The sequence below is a fragment of the Myodes glareolus genome, chromosome 1 (genome assembly GCF_982192425.1).
Source record: "Myodes glareolus chromosome 1, mMyoGla1.1, whole genome shotgun sequence".
Taxonomy (NCBI): Eukaryota; Metazoa; Chordata; class Mammalia; order Rodentia; family Cricetidae; genus Myodes; species Myodes glareolus.
The window spans coordinates 75,312,130-75,332,146 of record NC_142026.1 but is presented as its reverse complement, the minus strand read 5'-3'; the positions used below and the strand labels follow the sequence as shown (position 1 = coordinate 75,332,146).

The window sequence follows — 20,017 nt, the reverse complement described above, 5'->3', positions numbered from 1 at the left end:
TAGAGTTTTCAGCTGTGCTGTTAAGCCTCTAATGTAAGTTTTCTCTGTTAAGAGCACTGGCTGCTCTTTCAGAGGTCCTGAGTTCAATTCCCACATAGTCGCTCACAACCATCTATGAGATCTGGCAGGCAGGCATATATGTAGGCAGAACATTTTATACATAATAAATAAATAAATTTTAAAAATTCTGCTTCAAAACATTTTTAAAAATTAACTGAGCTAGGAATATAGGTCAGACATTTGTCTTAAACTCAGAAAGTTCTAGCATCAATGCCCAGTATTGGGAAGGAAAAGTTGACAAATGTTTTCTATTGCTGAGGAGAGACACCATGACCAAGGTAACACATAGAAAAAAACATTTAAGTAGGGTCTTACTTACAGTTTCAGAGAATTGATGCATCATCATCATGGCAGGGAACATGATGTCAAGCAAGCAGGCATGGTGCTGGTAATAGTTGAAAGCTGTGTAATATCCTGATCTACAGAGAGCAGCCAGAGTCTAAGGCTGAGACTGGCATGGGCTTTTGAAACCTCAAAGCCAACCCCTGAAGACACACCTCCTCCAACAAGGGCACACTGTCTAGTACTTCCCTAACTATTCTACTCCCTGACATCTAAGCATGCAAATATTCTGAGTTGGTGTTGTCACTGTCATTCAGTCACCACACTGGTAATTTCAGAGCCCCAGAAGTAGAGGGGGAAGAGCAAGAGTTCAAGTTAGCCAAGCAGTGGTGGCAAGTGAGTTCCAGGACTGCAAAGGACTACACAGAGAAAACCTTTCTGATGGGTGGGGCAGTTCAAAATAACTCAGGAGGCAGAAGCAGGTAGATCTCTGACGGATCTTTGAATTTGAGACCAGTCTAATATACATAGTGAGCTGCAGGACATTGACAGCCAGGCAGAGAGACTGTAATCTAGGCTATGTAGAAACCTTGGACCAAAAAAAAAAAAAAGACAAAATCCTGTGGTTTTAGAGCACGCCTTTAATCCCAGAGCTGGGGAGGCAGAGGCAAGTGGATCTCTGTGAGTTAGAGGCAAGCCTGGTCTACAGAGCAGGTTCCATGACAGCCAAGACTATTATATAGAGAAACCCTGTCTCAGAATTTTTTTTAAAAAAAGGCAAAAATGTATGTAGTATTGTTCTGGAGAGGTGACTCAGCAGTTCAGAGCACTGGCTGCTTTTCCAACAAAGATCCTGAGTTCAGTTCCCAGCAGCAACATGATGGCTCACAACCATATGTAATAAGATCTGGTTCCCTCTTCTGGCCTGCAGGCAGAACACTATATAATAAATAAATATATCTTTAAAAAGTATGTAGTATTAAACAGTGTTTTGAAATTTGTATAGATTTTGGAGTGATTAAATCAAGTTGACCTACAATCCATCCCTCCCCTTACTCATGTTCGTATTTGTGAGGACAATAAACTCTTCACTCAGCAGTTTTCAAGTAGGCTAGACTCAGCTTTTCATGAACATCTCCAATGTCTATAATAGATTTCCAAATGAATTCCTCCTCTCTAACTGAAGCTGCGCAGGTCCTCCCCACTCTCCCAGGCCCCGGTGACCACAGTCTACTCCCAGTCATCTTAACTTCATTACAGTCCACCTGCTATTGCTAGAAGGCAAAATTTGCATTTATGAGACTTATTTCCTATTTTAATTTTCTTGCTATTTTTAGGGTTTTTTATGTGTATGGATGTTTGCCTCCTGTATGTCTTGTGCATCTTGTTTGTCCTTGATGCCCATGGAGGAGACCAGAAGAGGGTGTTGGATCTCCTGGAACTAGAATTACAAGAAGGTTTGTTTGGTTGTTGTTGTTGTTGTTTGTTTGTTTTGTTTCTTTTTATTTAATTGTGGGGATGGGATAATATGTTTGCATGAGTACAGGTTCCTGCAAAATCCAGAAGAGAGCGTCAGCTTTACTTCCCACCCCGACCCCCACCTCTCCACTGCATTTCCAGGAGATTCTAAGCAGAATGGGTGCTGACAATGGACCTCTGGCTGCTCTACAAGAGCCATGGGCACTTTTTGATTTTTATGAGTGTGAGTGTTTGGTCAGATTGTATGTATTTGCACCAATTGCATGTCTGGTGCCTGAGGAGGTCAGAAGTCATTGCTGGATCCCCTTGAACTAGAGTTGTGGATGGTTGTGAGCTGCTGTGTAGGTGCTAGGAATTGAAATTATATTTAACCTTTAGTCCTAGTACTTGGAGGGCAGAGGTAGGTGGATCCCTGTCAGGCCAGCATGGTCTACACACTGAATTCCAGACCAGTCAGCACAACATAGTCAGACTTTATCTTTAAGAAAAGGAAAAAAAGAAAGATCTGTGCATGTTAAAATATACATAAAGAATAAGGCCTCTAAATTGTTTCTTTTTCAGTAAATACTAATTATACATAATAATGATTTTGCTGATGTTTTCCTACCTATATATAATGTATTTTGGTCATATTCACTGTGATGAATAGTTGTATGTTAACTTGACACAAGCTAATGTCATCTGAGAGGAGAGAGCCTTGATTAAGAAAATGCCTCTAAACCAGGCTGTGGTGGTGCATTCCTTTAATCCCAGCACTCTGGGAAGCTAAAGGTATATGGAACTCTGTGAATTTGAATCTGTTCTTGGAAGTTCCAGTACTACCAAGGCTACAAAGATAAACCCTGTCTCAAAAAAAAAAAAAATCAGATGATGATGCCTCTAACCTGGCAGTGGTGGCACACGCCTTTAATCCCAGTACTCTGGAGACAGAAGCAAGCAAAACTCTGTGCAAGATCCAAAACAGTCAAGACTAGATTCTCCCCCAACCCCAATCTCTAATGCCAGTCCTGTCTTCTTTATGGAGCAGTCAGGGAACACGCACGGTGGGCTCGGTATACTTCAGCAATGGTGCAGACCGCGTTTCTGTTCCACTCCACATTCAAGGTAGAAATACTGCAAGTGTTCGCACAGAAGACTGCAGAAACCTGGACAGCACCTCGCTGTTGCAGTCCCTCACTGCGGGGCATACAGCCCTGTGGCCCCTGTGCAGTTTCCTGCCGCGTTGTCAAGGCAACAGCTGGCCGTATCAGCGCCCAGCAAAATGTCAATGACGCCTCACATGTGTGCGTCACTCTTGGAGGCGGGCAGTCACCTCAGGACCCCTACACAGGAAACTATGCCACTTACCTCAGCCCAGTCAGTACAGCGCACATGTGCATGGAGTTCCAATTGGCATAAGCACAGGATACGGGAGCACATACTTGGATACAAGTGTGAGTTTATATGCAAACGCATTCGCGCACATGCAAGCACACCACAGGCACACGCTTGCACACACCCACATATGTATATATACCGAGGCGCGTGGCACGCTCGCACTGCCGGACATATGTATGGTAATGTTATCATTGCTGTGATGAAACACCAAGACCGAAGCAACTTGGGGAGTATAGGGTTTCTTTATCTTACACTTCCATATTACTACTCATCCTAGAATGAAGTCAGGACAGGAACACAAAAGGGGCAGAAACCTGGAGGCTTGGAAGAGCTGGTTCAGAGGCCATAGAAGGGTGGTGCTTACTGGCATACTCAACAGGGTTTACTCAGCATTCTCTTTTAGGAGCCCAGAGATGGCACCACCCGCAATGGTCTGGCTCCTCCCCCATCAATCATTATTTTAAAAAAAAAATGCTCTACAGTCTTGCCTATAGTCCTAATCTAGGGATAGGAATTTTGTTTTGTTTTGTTTTTCCTTTTTCTTTCTTTCTTGGAGACAGGGTTTCTTTGTGTCTTCCCTAAGTAGGACTTTGAGGCATCTTAAAAGAAAGGTGAGTTTCTCTTTTTGATTAGAGAATGTTGCCTTATAATTGGTCAGTTGAGGTGCTGATACCCATACTTTAAAAGAAAAATGGTGATAATTTTTCTTTATTTTAAAGATGATGCAGATATCATAGAAACGAATAGGTGAGATCAAAGGTGCTAACATCACTACACCAGGTACAAAGTATGCAGTCTTGTGACCCACCCACATTGTATCCATTTGGGGCAGTATACAATGACCTGCTTTAGTGTATCACTTAAACAATAATATAATATCAATTAAAAACTATTTGAGATGAAGAGAATTTTTGACCTGTAACTGGTTCCTCCTACTTTTTTGTGTGTGTCCTTTTGAAACTTGAGTCATTATAAGAATAGAAGGTGTTAACATACTTATAACCCCAAGCATTAAATAATCAGTAAATACTAACTGGTTATCACATGAATAATGGTAAGCTTCAGATGATCAAGAACAATAACCATAAGCACAGCAGCACAGGACTGTAAGCTCATCACAAAGGCTCCTGGCCTCCACAGTGAAATTCTATTTCAAAAAATAAAAATAAATTCTGTGTGATGTTGTAGATCTATGATCCCAGCAGTTGGGAAGTAGAGGCAGGAGAATCAAGAGTTCAAAGCCAGCCTGGGAGAACTGTCTCTTTAAAAAAAAAAGAAGAAGAAAAAAAGAAAGAAAGGAAGGAAGGAAGGAAGGAAGGAAGGAAGGAAGGAAGGAAAGAAGGATGAGCTCAATCTCCCACATTTAAACACATGTGTGTTTTGTTTCTAGAGCAGTGCAGACTCCTAAATACTTGTGTCAATTCACAAACTCCAAAGCTTAGTTAGCGAATGGGAATCCAGAGCTAGGGATGTGGGTCCATCACAAAGAACCCTGGATGCAGCCTCTTAGTTGATTTTTTTGCACAGAATTTCTCTGACCCCTGGCTGTTCATGGAGAGGATGCATTTCTTCACGGAATATAGTTATATAAGTGTTTCATGATGAAAACCAGCCTTTGAATACCTGACATTAATGCCATTTATTTAAACAGTTTAAAGAACACAAACTTAAGCATCAAGAAGGAAAGCTGAGCTTGCTCGCACATGCCTATAGTCTAGGGAGCAAGGTCCAGGACAGCCAAGGCTACAGAGAAATCCTGTCTCTAAATAAACAAATAAGTAGCCAGGTGGTGGTAGCACATACCTTTAATCCCAGCTACTGGAAGACAGAGACAGGTGGATCTCTGTGAGTTTAAGCCCAGCCTGGTCTACAGAGTGAGTTCCAGGACAGCCAGGTCTATTACACAAAGAAACCCTGTATCAAAAAACCATAATTAATTAATTAAGCAGACAAACAATGAATGGGGTTGGAGATGTGGCTCAGTGATGGGGGTACTTACCTAGCATATGCAAGAAACTCAATTTGAGGTCCAGAGCAAAGAAAAAATAATAATAAAGAGATGTGTAAAATTCTTGATCTTTAATAGTAACAGATAAGATATTAATCACTTACATATTGCTGCATGCTTTAGATAGATTATCTTAAATTTGGGACAGCCACATCTCATAATCTTTCTATTTCGATTTTAGGAAAAAGGAAACAAACACTATGAGGTTAGGAACTATCACTCAAGATCTGACATTCAGCCGGCAGGGGTTCAAGCACATTAGCATGAATGACTAACAGCCTACATGCTTGATCCCAGTCTCCAGGTCCGTTGTGGCTGTGTGATCAAGCCCTTCACCAAGTTGGTGTTTACAGACTTCTCAGCCCCCGCTTATAGCCAGGCAAAGCATTCCTGTCAGGTAGGAGGGAGGCTGTCTCTTGAAATCTGGGGGTAGACGGCCAGATGTTTGGAGACAAAGCCAAATTCTTTACAGTATCCCAGATTTCTCCCAGACATACTCCAGGCAGAGAACTGTTAGAATCTCTCTTTGAGACACCCCTCTCCCAAAAAAAGTAAAATGCCTTTTTCTCAAGTTCTTGATTTTTATCCAGAATCTTCTTAATCTCTCTCAGATGTGCCTCACTGTGTTTGTGTATAGACTGGGATGTGACAATAAAAGCTATAAGTCATTTGAGGACCCAGCTGCCATTGGTTTTAATTTTCCACTTTTTCCTGTAGCTCTCACCTCTCACACTTGGCGTTTATTGTGGAAGAAACCTCAAAACGACAGATAAAGCTTTGAGTTCTGGGACCATAGACCGTGTAAGTGTATATTTCCTTCCTTCTCAAAAGGTATTAGTCAGGGGTGGGAGCCTTGCTATGAATTACCTAGAGCTAGGCAAGTCTTACCTACTTAGCTATTTCCCAATTTTCCCTATGCCAGGGAAGGATAGTCCTATATGAGGTGTTCACTCAATCACTGAATTATTATTGAGAGTCTCCTGTGTGCTCAGTTTCTTTTTGGTTCAGAGTAACATGACATGACAATGAAGGAACAAAATCCCATGTGTAAAATATTGTCATTTCTGTGGCCTGATGAGTTGGACATACTGGTCCCACTGGACCATCAGAGAAAGCATTGTTCATCTCTGTGGACTGGTCTCATGTTCTGGGTAGGTAAGAAGGAAAATGTCCAGTGATCTTCATCCTCATATATGCTGACATACAAGCTTTGTGAGGCTTATCAATCTGACACTGTACTGAATAGGGTGCTTGCCATGAAAACCAGAAGATACATTTTGGTTTTGGTCTGTCAGACTGCCGTATGATGCTTAGTCGTTTGGTACCAGTGTCCTCTGCACCAGGAACAGGAGAAAGGAAGAACTGACAGTTGTGTCAGTCAGCCAAGTATATGACGCCAATAGGCTTAAGTCTCCCTAGCCTGTCTATGAGATGAGATGTTTTCATACTTCAGTCATTACAAAGGGAGACTGCTCAGTGACTTGAGCATTCAGAACACTCGAATATGCAAAGCCTAAATTAAAAGAACTTGAGGCCATCCTGTTCTACATAGCAAATTCCAGGACAGCCAGGACTACATAGAGAGACACTCATCCCCTCCCCTCCCCCACCCCAAAAAAAAAACATTGTAAAGCCAGACATAGTGAGGCATACCTTTATAATCCCAGATTTCTGGAGGCAGAGACAGGTGGATCTCTGAGTTTGAGGCCAACCTGGTCTACAGAGTGAGTTCCAGAATAGCCAGGGCTGCACAGAGAAACCCTGTCTCAAAAAAAAAATTAATTAAATATTTATTAATTAATTAATTAATTAAGTTTAAGAAAATAAAATCTTAAAAAGGAAAAATTTTTCTTTCTTAAGAACAAAGAGAGGGGGTCTAGAGAAATGACTCAGTGGTTAAAAACACAGGCTGCTCTTCTAGAGGACTCAGCTTCAATATCCAGCACCACAGCCATCTGTAACTCCAGTTCCAGAGGATTCCACAGCCTCTTCTGGCCTTTGTAAGTACCAGGCATATATGTGAGGCACAGGCTCATGCAGGCGAAATGCCTATATACATAAAATTGTTTGTTTTTGAAGAGAACAGAGACTTGAGCTCAGTGAGAGCCTCATATGCATGATGCCCGGGTTTCAACCCCCTGTACTCCCAGAGAGAGAAGGTGAGCATATGATGCCCGGGTTTCAAACCCCTGTACTCCCAGAGAGAGAAGGTGAGCTGGGTGTGTAGTTTGGTGATGGAATGCTTACTTAGCACTTACAAGGCCCTGGGTTTGAACTCCAGCATGGAGTGGGGAGGGAGAGAACAGCATCTGGGAGAAAGCAGGATTGCTCAACATTAAGATGCTTGCTGCCCAGCCTGGTGACCTGAGTTTGATCCCCAGAACCTACTCCCACAAGTTCTCTGACTGTACACAGTCACACATGTACATGCACACAAGCAAATAACTTTTAAAGAAAACTAATCTGGATGTAGTCGTGCACATCTCTAATCTCAGCACATAGAGGGAGTTGGAGGCAGGAGGATCATTAATCTCTTGCTTTGTCTGGGCTACATAATAAGACCCCATCTCAAAAACCTAAAAGATATGGCTAGAAATGGCTCAGCAGGTAAAGACACTTGCCACCAAGGTCTGACCACCTGAGTTTGACACTCAAAACCACAATAAACAGAACAGCTTGAACAAGTCGTTTTGACCACCACATTGTATGGCATGCATGTGCCCACATTCAAATCAGAAACAAGATGAACTTATTTTTTTTAAAATAATAGGATAAAGATGCCATAATATCCTCCCCCGCCCCCACCCCACCCCCACTGGTAATTTACCAAGCAGGCATTAACACGTTGTGCTTGTGAACAAAAGGGAAGATTGTTTCATCTTCTCCCTGGCAGATCGCTATCTGCAAAGCCAAAAGCTCCGTAATAACACAGCAGAGCTCAGTCCGGAATGTGGCGTTCATGCTGCCCCCCATCTTCAGCTAACACAGTGCCAGCCAATGCCCTCTTCATCCTGAAAGTCTCTCCTGCCACCTCATCAGGTGTATGTGGGTTTCAGTTTTCAGGATTTGGTGACATTCTCTGATGTGGCTCCAGGCTTCTCTCAGGAGGAGTGGGCCTGTCTGGACTCTGTGTAGAGGGAGCTGTGCTGGGACGTAATGCTGGAAAACTACAGTAGCCTGGTCTCCCTAGGTAAGCTGTGTACTTGGGTCACCTGGACTCTGTTCCCTGGAGCATCCACATTCACCTATGATTTTCAGGACCACTTTTCAAGAGACTGGCTGAATTTCTTCTTCCTGTTGCAAAAGAAGGCTTTGAGCTTTGTCAGTGTGAGAGTGAACTCCCCATGCCTCCTTCTTCCAATCCAACTTCCATTGTCCCCTTTGGTTAGCCCTCCTTGTGATTTTCTCTCTTCCCTCATGATTGAGGGGTGGTGAATTGGAATTCTGGATCTCTATAACCATCTTCAAAGAAGGCCGCCCTGTCTTTAGATGTTGTGTTTTTTGGTACACTTTTGTACTTTGAGGACCCATCTTTAGGGGAAACATCTCCATCTAGAGCTCTTAAGTCCTCCGCTGTGTTTAATAGAAAGTAAATTAGGCATGGAGTTTGTATAACATTGAACTGAGTAGATTCCCTTGTCAGCATACTGTACCTGAAGTGAGATCGGAAGTGACCTGAGTGAGTCCGAGAACCTTGTGTTTAACATTGGATGCACATGCCTGCAGTCCCATTATGAATTTGATTGTGAATTTGATGCTAACACCATAGGGACCATGTCATAAAATAAAATACTTCGAAGAAAGGCAAATGTTAGGCCTACTATGTGTCATGCACTCTTAAAAGCCCAGTGTGTCCATGTTGTGCATTTCATTCTCACAAGCTTGTAAGTGAGTCATGATTATATCATTGCAGGAGATAATTATACTCAAGTACAAATGACTAGTCACAGAGACGACAGAAAATGAACTTGCCAGGCATGATAGCACATTCCTGCAGTGTTAGCACATAAGAGTTTGAGACCAGCATGGGCCACATAAGAACCTGTCTCAGAAAGAAACAGGGCTAAGGATACAGCTCAATTGACTGGCCTCTTGCCTGGCAAGCATGAGAACCCTAGTCATCCCCTGCACTGCAAAAAAAAAAAAAAAAAAAAAAAAGATATCAAGACAAACACCCATCCCACCAACCAGCCCTCAAGAGGTAGAGGCAGGAGGCCATTCATGCTCAGCTACCTAACAACTTCAAGGTCAGCCTCTGCTACAGACTACATGAAACCCTATATCAAAATTAAAAAAAAATCAGGAATTAAAAAGTTCTAATTCTGCCTTCCTAACTGGATTCAGGAGCCCACACATATAATCCCAGCATTGGGAAACTGAGGCAGGAAGATTACTAGCAGTTCTTGGACTGCAGAATATATATACAATTCAGCCAGGCCCTGGTGGTGCTCACCTTTATGACAGCCTTCAGGAGGCAGAGGGAGGCAGATCTTTGTGAGTTCAAAGACAGTCTAGCTAATTTATAAGAGCTAGTTCCGGGACAGCTAGGGCTGTTACACAGAGAAACCCTGTCAAAAAAAAAAAGGAAAGAAAGAAAGAAAGAAAGAAAGAAAGAAAGAAAGAAAGAAAGAAAGAAAGAAAGAAAGAAATATACACACAGACACACACACACAAATCAAAGTTATCTCACTACTGGGGTCTGAAGATGTACCTCGACTGACATGCCCAAGGCTCAGGGTTCCATTCCCAGAACCAGAAGAGTAATTCTGGCAATAATTCAAGCATGCTGCCAGCCGTCTTGCTCCACTTACCCTGAGGGTTTTGTGATAGAGTGTTTTCCTCATCATCTGATTTCCCGCTTGCTCCTTAAAGCTGTCTCTTTTATGAAGCCTTTATCAGTATCATTTTGAGTTTCCAATAACTACAACCTAACAGTTCCAGATTTAAAAAAAAAAAAAAAAAAAAACTGAGGTAGACACACCTGTGATCACATTCCTTGGGCGACTGAAGCCAAAACCTTGCAGCTTGAAGTCTGGCTAATTAGCAAGGCGCTAGGAAGTTTTTTGAGCTTGTAAATTTTTTTCTTCAGGGCACTGGCAAGACAGTTCAGTGGGTAGAGACACTTGCTGCCAAGCTTGGCAGCTTGAGTTCGATCCCAAGAACTCACATGGTAACCGGACAAAACCAACTGCCCCAGGCTGTCCTCTGACCTCCACTCATGGACTGTAGCACATGTGTGTGTCACACACACACATACAAAAAGCATTACTTTTATTTCATCTCTGTACTACATAAAGCATTCATCCTGGGGGCTGGAGAGATAACTCAGAAATTAAGAGTGCTGACTGCTCTTCCAGGTTTCCTGAGTTCATTTCCCAGCAATCAATGGTGGGTCCCAAGCATCTATAGTGAGATCTGCTGCCCTCTTCTGGCATGCAGGCATACATGCAGGTAGAACACTATATATAATAAATAAATGATATATTGTTAAAAATTCATCTTTTCTTTGTAGTGAGAATATAATCTTGAAATATGTGAAAGCTGGTCATGGTGGCATATTCCTCCTCCTATCTAAGCACTTAAGAGACAGAGGCAGAAATCAAGAGTCAGTCTTAACCACATCCCAAGTTCAAAGCCAGCCTGGGCAACTTGAGTCATTAAAAAACAAACAAACAAACAGTGCTGTAAATCTCTGTTCCTTACAGTGTCTGTACTATAGGAGCTTAATCTTCCTATTTATCTGCTGCATTGTTATCAACTAAGCAACCTCCCTGACTCCTTAGCTCCTTAGCCTCCTTAGCCTCCCAGCTTTTGGAAACTTGTAGTCTACCTGCTACTTTTTTTTTTTCTTTTACTCAGGTTCCACTGGCTAGCCTGGAACTCTCCATGTATCCCAGGCTGGCCTCAAACTTATGGCAACCCTCGTGTCTCAGCCTTCTAAGTGTTTTAATTACAGGTGAAGCCACTATACCCAGATTTTTCCCTCAACTTCATCAATCAAGATTTTTTGTTTTGTTGGTTGGTTTTGGTTTTTTGACACTGGGTTTCTCTGTAGCTTTGGAGCCTGTCCTGGAACTAGCTCTTGTAGACCAGGCTGGCCGCGAACTCACAAAGGCCTGCCTGTCTCTGTCTCCCGAGTGCTGGGATTAAAGGTGTGCACCACCGCCACCCAGCTTTATATTCCCTATTTTAGGAACACAGAGTGTTTGTTACTCTGTTCCTGACTTATTTCACTTAACACAATGTCCTGCAGGCTTATCCATGTCGTCCCCAATGTGTATTCTGCCCCACAGCAGCCCTATATTGGCTTTCCTGGATTTTCCAAGTACAACATCTCACCATCTACAGCATGCATTGTATGGCTTGCTTTTAAGACACTTCAGCCCTCTTACAGAGAATTCCCAGAGCAGCAGTCAGTGTCCTTTCCCTTGGCTTTAGCATGAGTGCCCATTGTGTTCCCTCCCTAACTGCTCTGGTCCCAGACTATCAATTCTGCTGGGGAAACTTTTGAATTGTGGTGAGTTTTTGCTTCTGATTCTTCCCTTTAAAAGAAACAAATGAGGGCTGCAGAAATGGCTCAACAGTTGAGAGCACTTGCTCTTCTTACAAAAGACCCTGATTTGGTACCCAGCACTCACAAGGTGGCTCACAACCATCTGTAGCTCCAGTTCTAAGGCATCAGTGCCTCCTTCTGACCTCCAGTGACAGCAGGTATAATTGTAATGAACGTACAGAAATGCAGCCAAAATATTCATGCACATAAAATAAATATTTTTTTCTTAATGTTATTTTTCTTCCAGATACAAAATCATCCTATAGGACCAACCATTTATCTAGTCAAAGAAGCATTTATGGATTGAGCTTTTACAAAAGTAATCCAAGTGACAAAAGTCTATCTCCCCACCCTAACAGGGTTGGTGAAGGTAAATATTAACAACCGCACGGCTCTGGAGAGGGAAATGTCAATAATGTAACAGACAGTGCTAGAAAAGCACCCACTGAGAGAGAAAGCACACCTACACTGTATGTGAGGGCTCAAAAGGAGAGGTCCTTCTTATGTCAGGGCTATGGGAAAGCCTTCAGGCATGGGTATCAGCTCAGTCAGCATCAGAGAATTCACACTGGCGAGAAGCCCTGTGGGTGAGTGTAAAGATTGCAAGAAAGCCTTCCGCTGCTGCAATCCGCTTGCTCAGCACCAGAAAATTAACACCGGGAAGAAGCCTTATGATTGTAACAGCTGCGGAAAGGCCTCTTGCTGGGGTTCGAGCCTTTTTGTTCATAGAATTCACACTGGGGAGAAACCATGCTTACGTAAAGACTGTGGGGAAACCTTTAGGTGTGGCGACGAACTCACTCGGCATCAGCAGTTTCATACTGGGGAGAAAAGCTATGAGTATAAAGACTGTGGGAAGACTTTCAGGCACTCTATAAACTTGTGCAGCACAAGGGAATTCACTGTGGGGATAAGCCCTATGAGAGGAAGGACGGTGGGAAGGCCTTTATTTGCGATTCCAGCCTCATTCAGCCTGAGAGAATCCACACAGGTGAAAAACCCTTTGAATGCCAAGAGTGTGGGAAGTCCTTTACTAGAGTCGCTTACCTCACTCAGCACCAGAAGCTTCACACTGGCGAGAAACCACATGAGTGTAAGGAATGTAGGAGGGCCTTTCGCTGGCTTTCAAGCCTTGTTAACCATGAAAGAATTCATTCAAGTGAGAAACCCTATAAATGTACAGAATGTGGGAAGGCCTTTATAGATGGATCAGGCCTTCTTAAACATGAGCAAATTCACACTGGTGAAACCCCTATAAATTTAAGGAATGTGGGAAGAACATTATATATGGATCAAGACTTCTTAAACATGAATGAATTCACACAGGAGAGAAACCCCACAAATGTAAGGAATGTGTGAAGACCTTTAGTCATGCCCATCAGCTTAGACAGCATGAGAAAACGCACATGGCAAAATCGTGTCAGGAGTGTGGAAAGATTCACAGTAATATAAAGAGAACATCAGAAGACTCATGCACATTGAAAACATTGACTACAAAGAGCATACCAAGGCCTCTGTCCTACATTCATTCTTTCCTTGGTGATTAATCTATCTTAAGAAAGCCTTCCATGGTCTTTGCCTGCTTGATATCAGAAGGCACACTAGAAATGAATTGGGGGAGTGTAAAAGTCACTTTTCTTAGCCATCATGTCCTTCCATGGTGTTTTTACTGGATGAGTTCGTCTTTCCTTAATGATCACATCCTTTCCTCTTGGTGTTCTTACTGGATAAGTTTGTTGAGTAAATTTGTAGATGCTCACCAATACCATTCCACTTTTCATTGCATTTAGGTTCATTCGAGGGAGCAACCCTGCTCATGTGGCACTTGTGACAAAGCCTTTAGTCTTGGCATATGCCGTACCAACTAGCATCACCATTCCACCTCTTTGCTCTCTGTGAGACACTCACAAGCTGCTCCTCACCCCCAACAAATCCATCTTACACTGCAGGAGATCAGCTGAAAATGCACTTAAGACACCTTACCAACCAAACACCACAGCTTAACCCAGCTTGCCTCCAGTGTGCTCAGAGCATGCCTTTATCCTACACTGGGCAAAATCATCTAACACAAAGTCTATTTGGTAATAAAATATAGAGTCTCACACAATTTCTCGACTAACGGTCAGGGATGTTAGCAGATGCCTGTAATCTCAAGAGACTGAGATAGGAAGATTGAGAGTTCAAGGCTAGCCTGAGCAACATACCAGATTTCAGACTCGTCTACATAGCATCACCCTGCCTCAAAAAGTTTTTTTGAATATTGTGTTAAAAGTGAATATCAGTGGTGTATCAAGGATGCTTTCACACCATTGTGATGTTGAAAGATCTATGGTTATATTAGGTACACTTTCACACCATCTTGAAGCTCAAAAATCAGTTCTTGTATTCAGTTCACTTCTACAGAGTTAAAAATTGAGTACTTACATTGAATATGTTTTCACACCATTCTAGAGCTGAAAAATCAAGTGGTGGCTTGGATGTTTTCACACTGTCATAAAATGGAAAAACAGTTATACTCAGTATACTTCTGTGCTACTGTACAGCTGAAAAATCTGGTCATGTTGAGTGTGCTTTCACAGAATTGACAGCATCGGTGATTAGACTGGGCATGCCTTTGTAAAACTGAATAATCAGTAGTTATATTGAACATGTTTTCACACCATCACGAAGCTGAAAAATCCATAGTTGTGTGGACACACTTTCACAACGTTGTGATTGGAAAAGGCTATGAGCCGGGCAGTGCTGGTGCATGCCTTTAATCCCAGCACTGGGGAGGCAGAGGCAGGCGGATCTCTGAGTTCGAGGCCAGCCTAGGCTACAAGAGCTAGTTCCAGGACAGGCTCCAAAACTACAGAGAAACCCTGTCTTGAAAAACCAAAAAAAAAAAAAAAGGCTATGGTTGGTGGACTGCTTTTGTGTGCCATCAGAAAGTTGAAAACCTCCATATAGCAAGACTGCCTGTGTTTGTAAAATGTCTGTTCTTCAAATGAGGAGCAGAAGGAGGAAGAACATGAAAAAAACTCAGGACCGCGAGGGGTGCGATCACCCACTGATACAAGGGGACTGATCTAATGAGAGTTCACCAAGGCCAGTTGGACTGGGACTGAACGAGCATGTGATCCAACCAGATTTTCTGAATGTGGCCAGATTCTCTGAATGTGGCTGGCCCGGAACCTTTCTGAAAAGCCACTGACAAGGACACTGGGACTTGTTTCCTCTGCATATACTGGATTTTTGGGATCCAGTCTGTTCGGATACTCACCTTCCGGGATCTGGAAGGAGGGGGGAGGATCTTGAACTTCCCACGGGGCTGGAAGCCCTGACTGTTCTTAGGGATGGAGGGGGAGGAGGAGGGGGAGGGGGGAGGGGGAGGGTGTTGGGAGGAGGGGCGGAAATGGAAACTTTCATAATTTAATAAACTTCAAAAAAATAGGTAAAAAAAAACAAAAAAAAATTTTAAAAAATGTCTGTTCTTTGCATGCCTTGCCCATAAGGATAAACCAACTATGGAAACTAAATGTAAACTCCCTGAGACTGTCTCAGGAGACTGTCAGGTCCATAATTACTGCCTATTACTGTTCTTGTGGTCATCATCATTAGTACTGTTATCATAAGCCATTCCAGGTAGACCCCTGTGGGTTCCCTTGGAATGTGACAGAGATGGCATTAGGGAGGACTGTTTTCATCTTGGATTAAGCAGTGATTTCTTAGTGCATGGACCACACTGAAGGGAAAAGATCATTAGACTTCATCAGACTACAGTCTGTTGATGAAGAAATAAAGAAAGGTGAGGAACAGAGTGAGGTGTGCACCAATCTGCAGACTTCCCGAGGCATCAGGAATCCCACAGTCAACAGAGACTCAGAGGTGACACATGTCAGAGATCACCAGGTGGCCAATAAGTTAATGGAAGTGTCCCACCTCATTCCTCAGCAAGGAAACGCAAAGGAAAACCACAATGGCATGTCAGGAGAGTCACAGGAATTCCTAACATTAAAATAAGAAAGTAGATCAAAAATCTCACCACACAAGTAAGTGAGGTGATGGATGTTTCTTCAGTTCAGTCATTCTCCATTGTATACATGTATTAAAACATCACAGTGTTCTCTACAAAGGTAATATACAAAGTAAATACTAAGTGTAACACAATTATTTATTCATTAAAAATAACTAAAATTTTAAAAAGTAACTTTGGACTGGACTTATGTAGTCAGATGAACTGTTTGTAAATGAATGGAGCCAGTGAACATTGCAGATAGAGGCAGGGGGCTGAAAGCACTTGTCTTGGTGAGGGGACCATGACACATGTTCCCTAGAGTCCTAGGTGGGATATGGGGAACAGAGATGGGAACTAAGCCTTCTTATGAGAGGGCTAGAATGAGGGAATGATAAACTCGGGAAGGAGCCTGGAACTAAGGGGGCCAGGGTTTGACATTAGTGGAACTAGAGTTAGAGTTTCTGGAGCCCAGAAAGGAATAATGCTTTGCTGATGCCCATGGGAGGGCCATCCTTTCAGGTTGGAGACGGAAGAGTGGGGAGGGGGGAGCAACTTAGAATGGATTGTAAAATAAATGAAAAAAATTAATGAAAAAAAGAAAAAGAAGGGATAGAGCTCAAGACCAAGTGCCACTAGATTAAAAATCATAATAATAATAAAATAAAAATCTGAAAAGGGTTCAAATGCTCTAAGTTCCTTAGAGCTGCTGGATGCAGGAGGAGAACTTGAGTTGGGAGACAGTGGTGTGCCTGACACCCAGGATTGTCTTATGGAACTTGGTCAAGGACCCAGAATCTAGGGCTGAAGAAAGGGATATGTTCGTTTTACTCAGTGTTATATCTCATCTAAGGTTTCTCATTATTGTGTTGTATATGTATTGATAATACGTTAATAATTTTGAGTCATCTCCAGGCAGTGGTGACACACACTAAGGAGGCAGAGAGGCAGGCAGAGCTCTGTGAATTCGAGGACAGCCAGAACTACACAAAGAAATTCTGTCTCAAAAACAAAACAAAACAAAAAAGATTTTGGAGTTTTCTAGGCGTGTTCACAGTGCCAGATTCAGGTTTCAGAAGCAGCCTTCCTCCTGCACAAGGCTTCATGTGCAAATATCCTTGTAGATGCTATGCTCCTCATTGCCCACTTCTGAATACACCATGCCAATATCAGAAGGGACCCAGTATTCCCTCCCCACTACCAATGGAGCTAGGCTCTCCCTTCCTCACTATTGCTTTGTAAGCTGGAGACAGAAGGGATAAGAAAGGAAGGCCAGATGGTGGTGGTACATGTCTTTAATCCCTTTACTCTGGAGGCAGAAGCAAGCAGATCTCTGTGAGTTCAATGCCAGCCTGGTCTATGAAGCAAGTTCCAAAATATCCAGAGCTGTCACACAGAGAAACCCTGTCAAAAGAAAGAAAGAGACAGACAGAAAAGGAAGGAAGGACGGAACGAAGGAAGAAAGGAATAGAGGGAGGGAAGAAAGGAGGGAGGGAGGGAGGGAGAAAGAGACGGAGAGATTTTACAGATCATTGAACCACCATGTGGATGCTGGGAACCAAACCCAGGTATTCTGCAAGAGCAGCACCTTTAATGGCAGTGCCATCTCTCCACACCCTAAATGATGCTTTTGTTTTGCTTGTTTTATATGATCTACATCACCATGTAAGCTGAGCTGGTCTCAAACTTGTGATCCTTCTACCAAAAATATGCTACAGGTATATGCCACCACATTCAGTCACACTCTGGATCTTACTAGAAAGTAAGCACGAAAAGGTACATCTAAAGCCAGGCATCGTGGCCCACACCTTTAATCCCAGTACTCAGGAGGCAAAGTGAGGCATATCTGTGAGTTCAGGCCAGCCTGGTTCGCAGAGAGAGTTCCAGGACAACCCAGGCTACACAGAGAAACCCTGTGTCAAAAAAAAGATACATCTATCTGGGTGTGGTAGCATACACAGCAATACACTCAAGAAGCTGACACAGGAAGGTTGCCACAGTTAGAGGCCAGCCTGGGCTACATTAGGAGGCTGTGTTTTTTATTTTTAAAAAAAAATAAGAGAGAGTTCAGAGCTAGTAAGATGTCTCTACTAATAGAGGCACTTTGCCACTAAGCTTGACGACCTGAGTTTTAGCCTAAAGTCACACATGGTAGAAGGACAGAACTGACTCTCACAAGTTGTCCTCTGATGTCTAGATGCTTGCCGTACCACTCACACATATACACACAGAAAAATAAATTTATATTTGTCTCTACTTGGTTTATTTCACTTGACATAATATGCATCCTCTAAGTTTACATACATATTGCCACAAATGAACAATGTCCTATATATCTGGAAAATGCTAATTTTAAATGTTTTTATCAAAAGCATAAATGTAGGGCTGGGGATGGAACTCAATTGATAGAGTGCTTGAAGCTCAGTTGATAGCATGCTTGAAGCCCTGGCCTGAACTTCAGCACCATATTGAGCTTGGAGCCAGGTAGTGGTAGCACATGCCTTTAATCTCAGCACTTGGGAGGCAGGGGCAGGCAGATCTCTGAGTTTGAGGCCAGCCTGGTCTACAGAGCAATTTCCAGGACAGCTGTTACAGAGAGAAACCCTGTCTCAAAAAGAAAGAAACAAAGAAGGGAGGGAAGAAGGGAGGGAGGGAGGGAGGGAGGGAGGGAGGGAAGAGAGAGAGAGAGAGAGAAACTGAGCATAGTACACACCTGTAATACCAATACTTGGGGAAGTAGAAACAGGAGGATGAGGAGTTGTTCCAGTAAACAAACACACAACAACAGAGTTAGTGCAAGAGGTTTATTGGGGGTGGGGGGAGGGTGAAAAAGCAAAAGGCCATGTTGGAGTGGAGACATGAGAGAGGCAGGCCGACAGACAGATAGACAGAGAAGAAAGGGAAGAGACAAGAGGAAGAAAAGAGGCATGGGAGGAGAAAGGAGGCAAGAGAGAATGCTGTGCCTGGCGGGCACTTTTAAGGAGTACACATGTTGCTGGTCTGTCACTTCAGGAGGTGAGTCTGGTTAAGGCACCTTCTGTTTGAACACGGGAGAGGTTGAACGCGGGTGCTGCTGCAGTGTCTGGGATCCATGTGAGTCGTCACTGCATCCCTCTGTCAGTTCGGGTGTATTGTGTGCTGGCTGCAGCTGTTGTTTTACTCTGCTTTATATGAGTACATGCATGCCTGAATGTGTGTGTGTGTGTGTGTGTGTGTGTGTGTGTGTGTGTGTGTGTGTGTTTCTGTCAGTTTTGTTTTCCTGTATTGACCTGATATATGAGACCCTCGCCAACCTGGCTTAAGACTTGTTCCCTCCTCCTGTTGGGGACCAGAATTTTTTTGACTCTGCTAGGTCATGAGAAAAAAAGGAAAAAAAAAAAACCCTCCACCTGTCCCACTACAGGAGCTCGCTTGTTATGTTGTACTCCAGCTCACAGGGGTGGTCCCCTGTGTGGAGGGTGGGGAGAGATGGGGCCTCTCATCCAGGGCCCCCAGCCTTCTAAGCAAACTGCACACAAGGAGGGGAAAATAGTTCACCCAGGCGAGCATTCTCTTTGTTCCCTGCCTGCCCTGAACAGGCCCAGGAAAGGAGGAAAATTCCCCTGAGGCAGAAGAGAACATTCTACTCCTTTCTCTTTCATCATTTATATCTTCGTTTTAAAAAGTAAAGGGGGAAAAAAACACTGTCTCTGGTCTCGTCGGGGGGGCTCTCAGACAGACAATTACAGCCTAGACAGAATGGATTTTCCTTTCTTTCCAACACTATTAATTAAGGAGACTTTAAACAACTTTCACTAGGTCCTTTTTTAAAGGATTAAAGACAGCTACTAAAAAAATTCCCTTTGTCACCCAGTTGGCCCCAAAATTTAAAAAAGGTAATAAAAATTTTAAAAAATTTAAGGTATAAGCATGTTACAGATGCAAAAGGATTAAAAAGGATGTTTAACTGATTGAAACAAGACCTTTTACATAAATTAAAAGCCTTTGTCAGGTGGTGGTGGCACACACCTTTAATCCCAGCACTCGGAAGGCAGAGGCAGGTGGAATTCTGTGAGTTCAAGACCAGCCTGGTCTACAAGAGCTAGTTCCAGGACAGGCTCCAAAGCTACAGAAAAACCCTGTCTTGTTAAACAAAAAACAAACAAAAAAAAAAACACAAAAAAAAAGCCTCCGTCACCTCTGATAAGACAGATTTACAGAAACCCAATAAAATTTTGATGTCTCAACCTCTATCAGAAGAACCCAACCTTCAGGACTGGCCTAA

General features: G+C 43.0%; 1 pseudogene; it reads left to right on the top strand.

The window, feature by feature from the left end:
• Positions 1-5,489: 5,489 nt before the first annotated feature.
• On the top strand, positions 5,490-13,306 carry Znf331 (zinc finger protein 331; annotated as a pseudogene).
• The last annotated feature ends 6,711 nt before the right edge of the window (positions 13,307-20,017 follow it).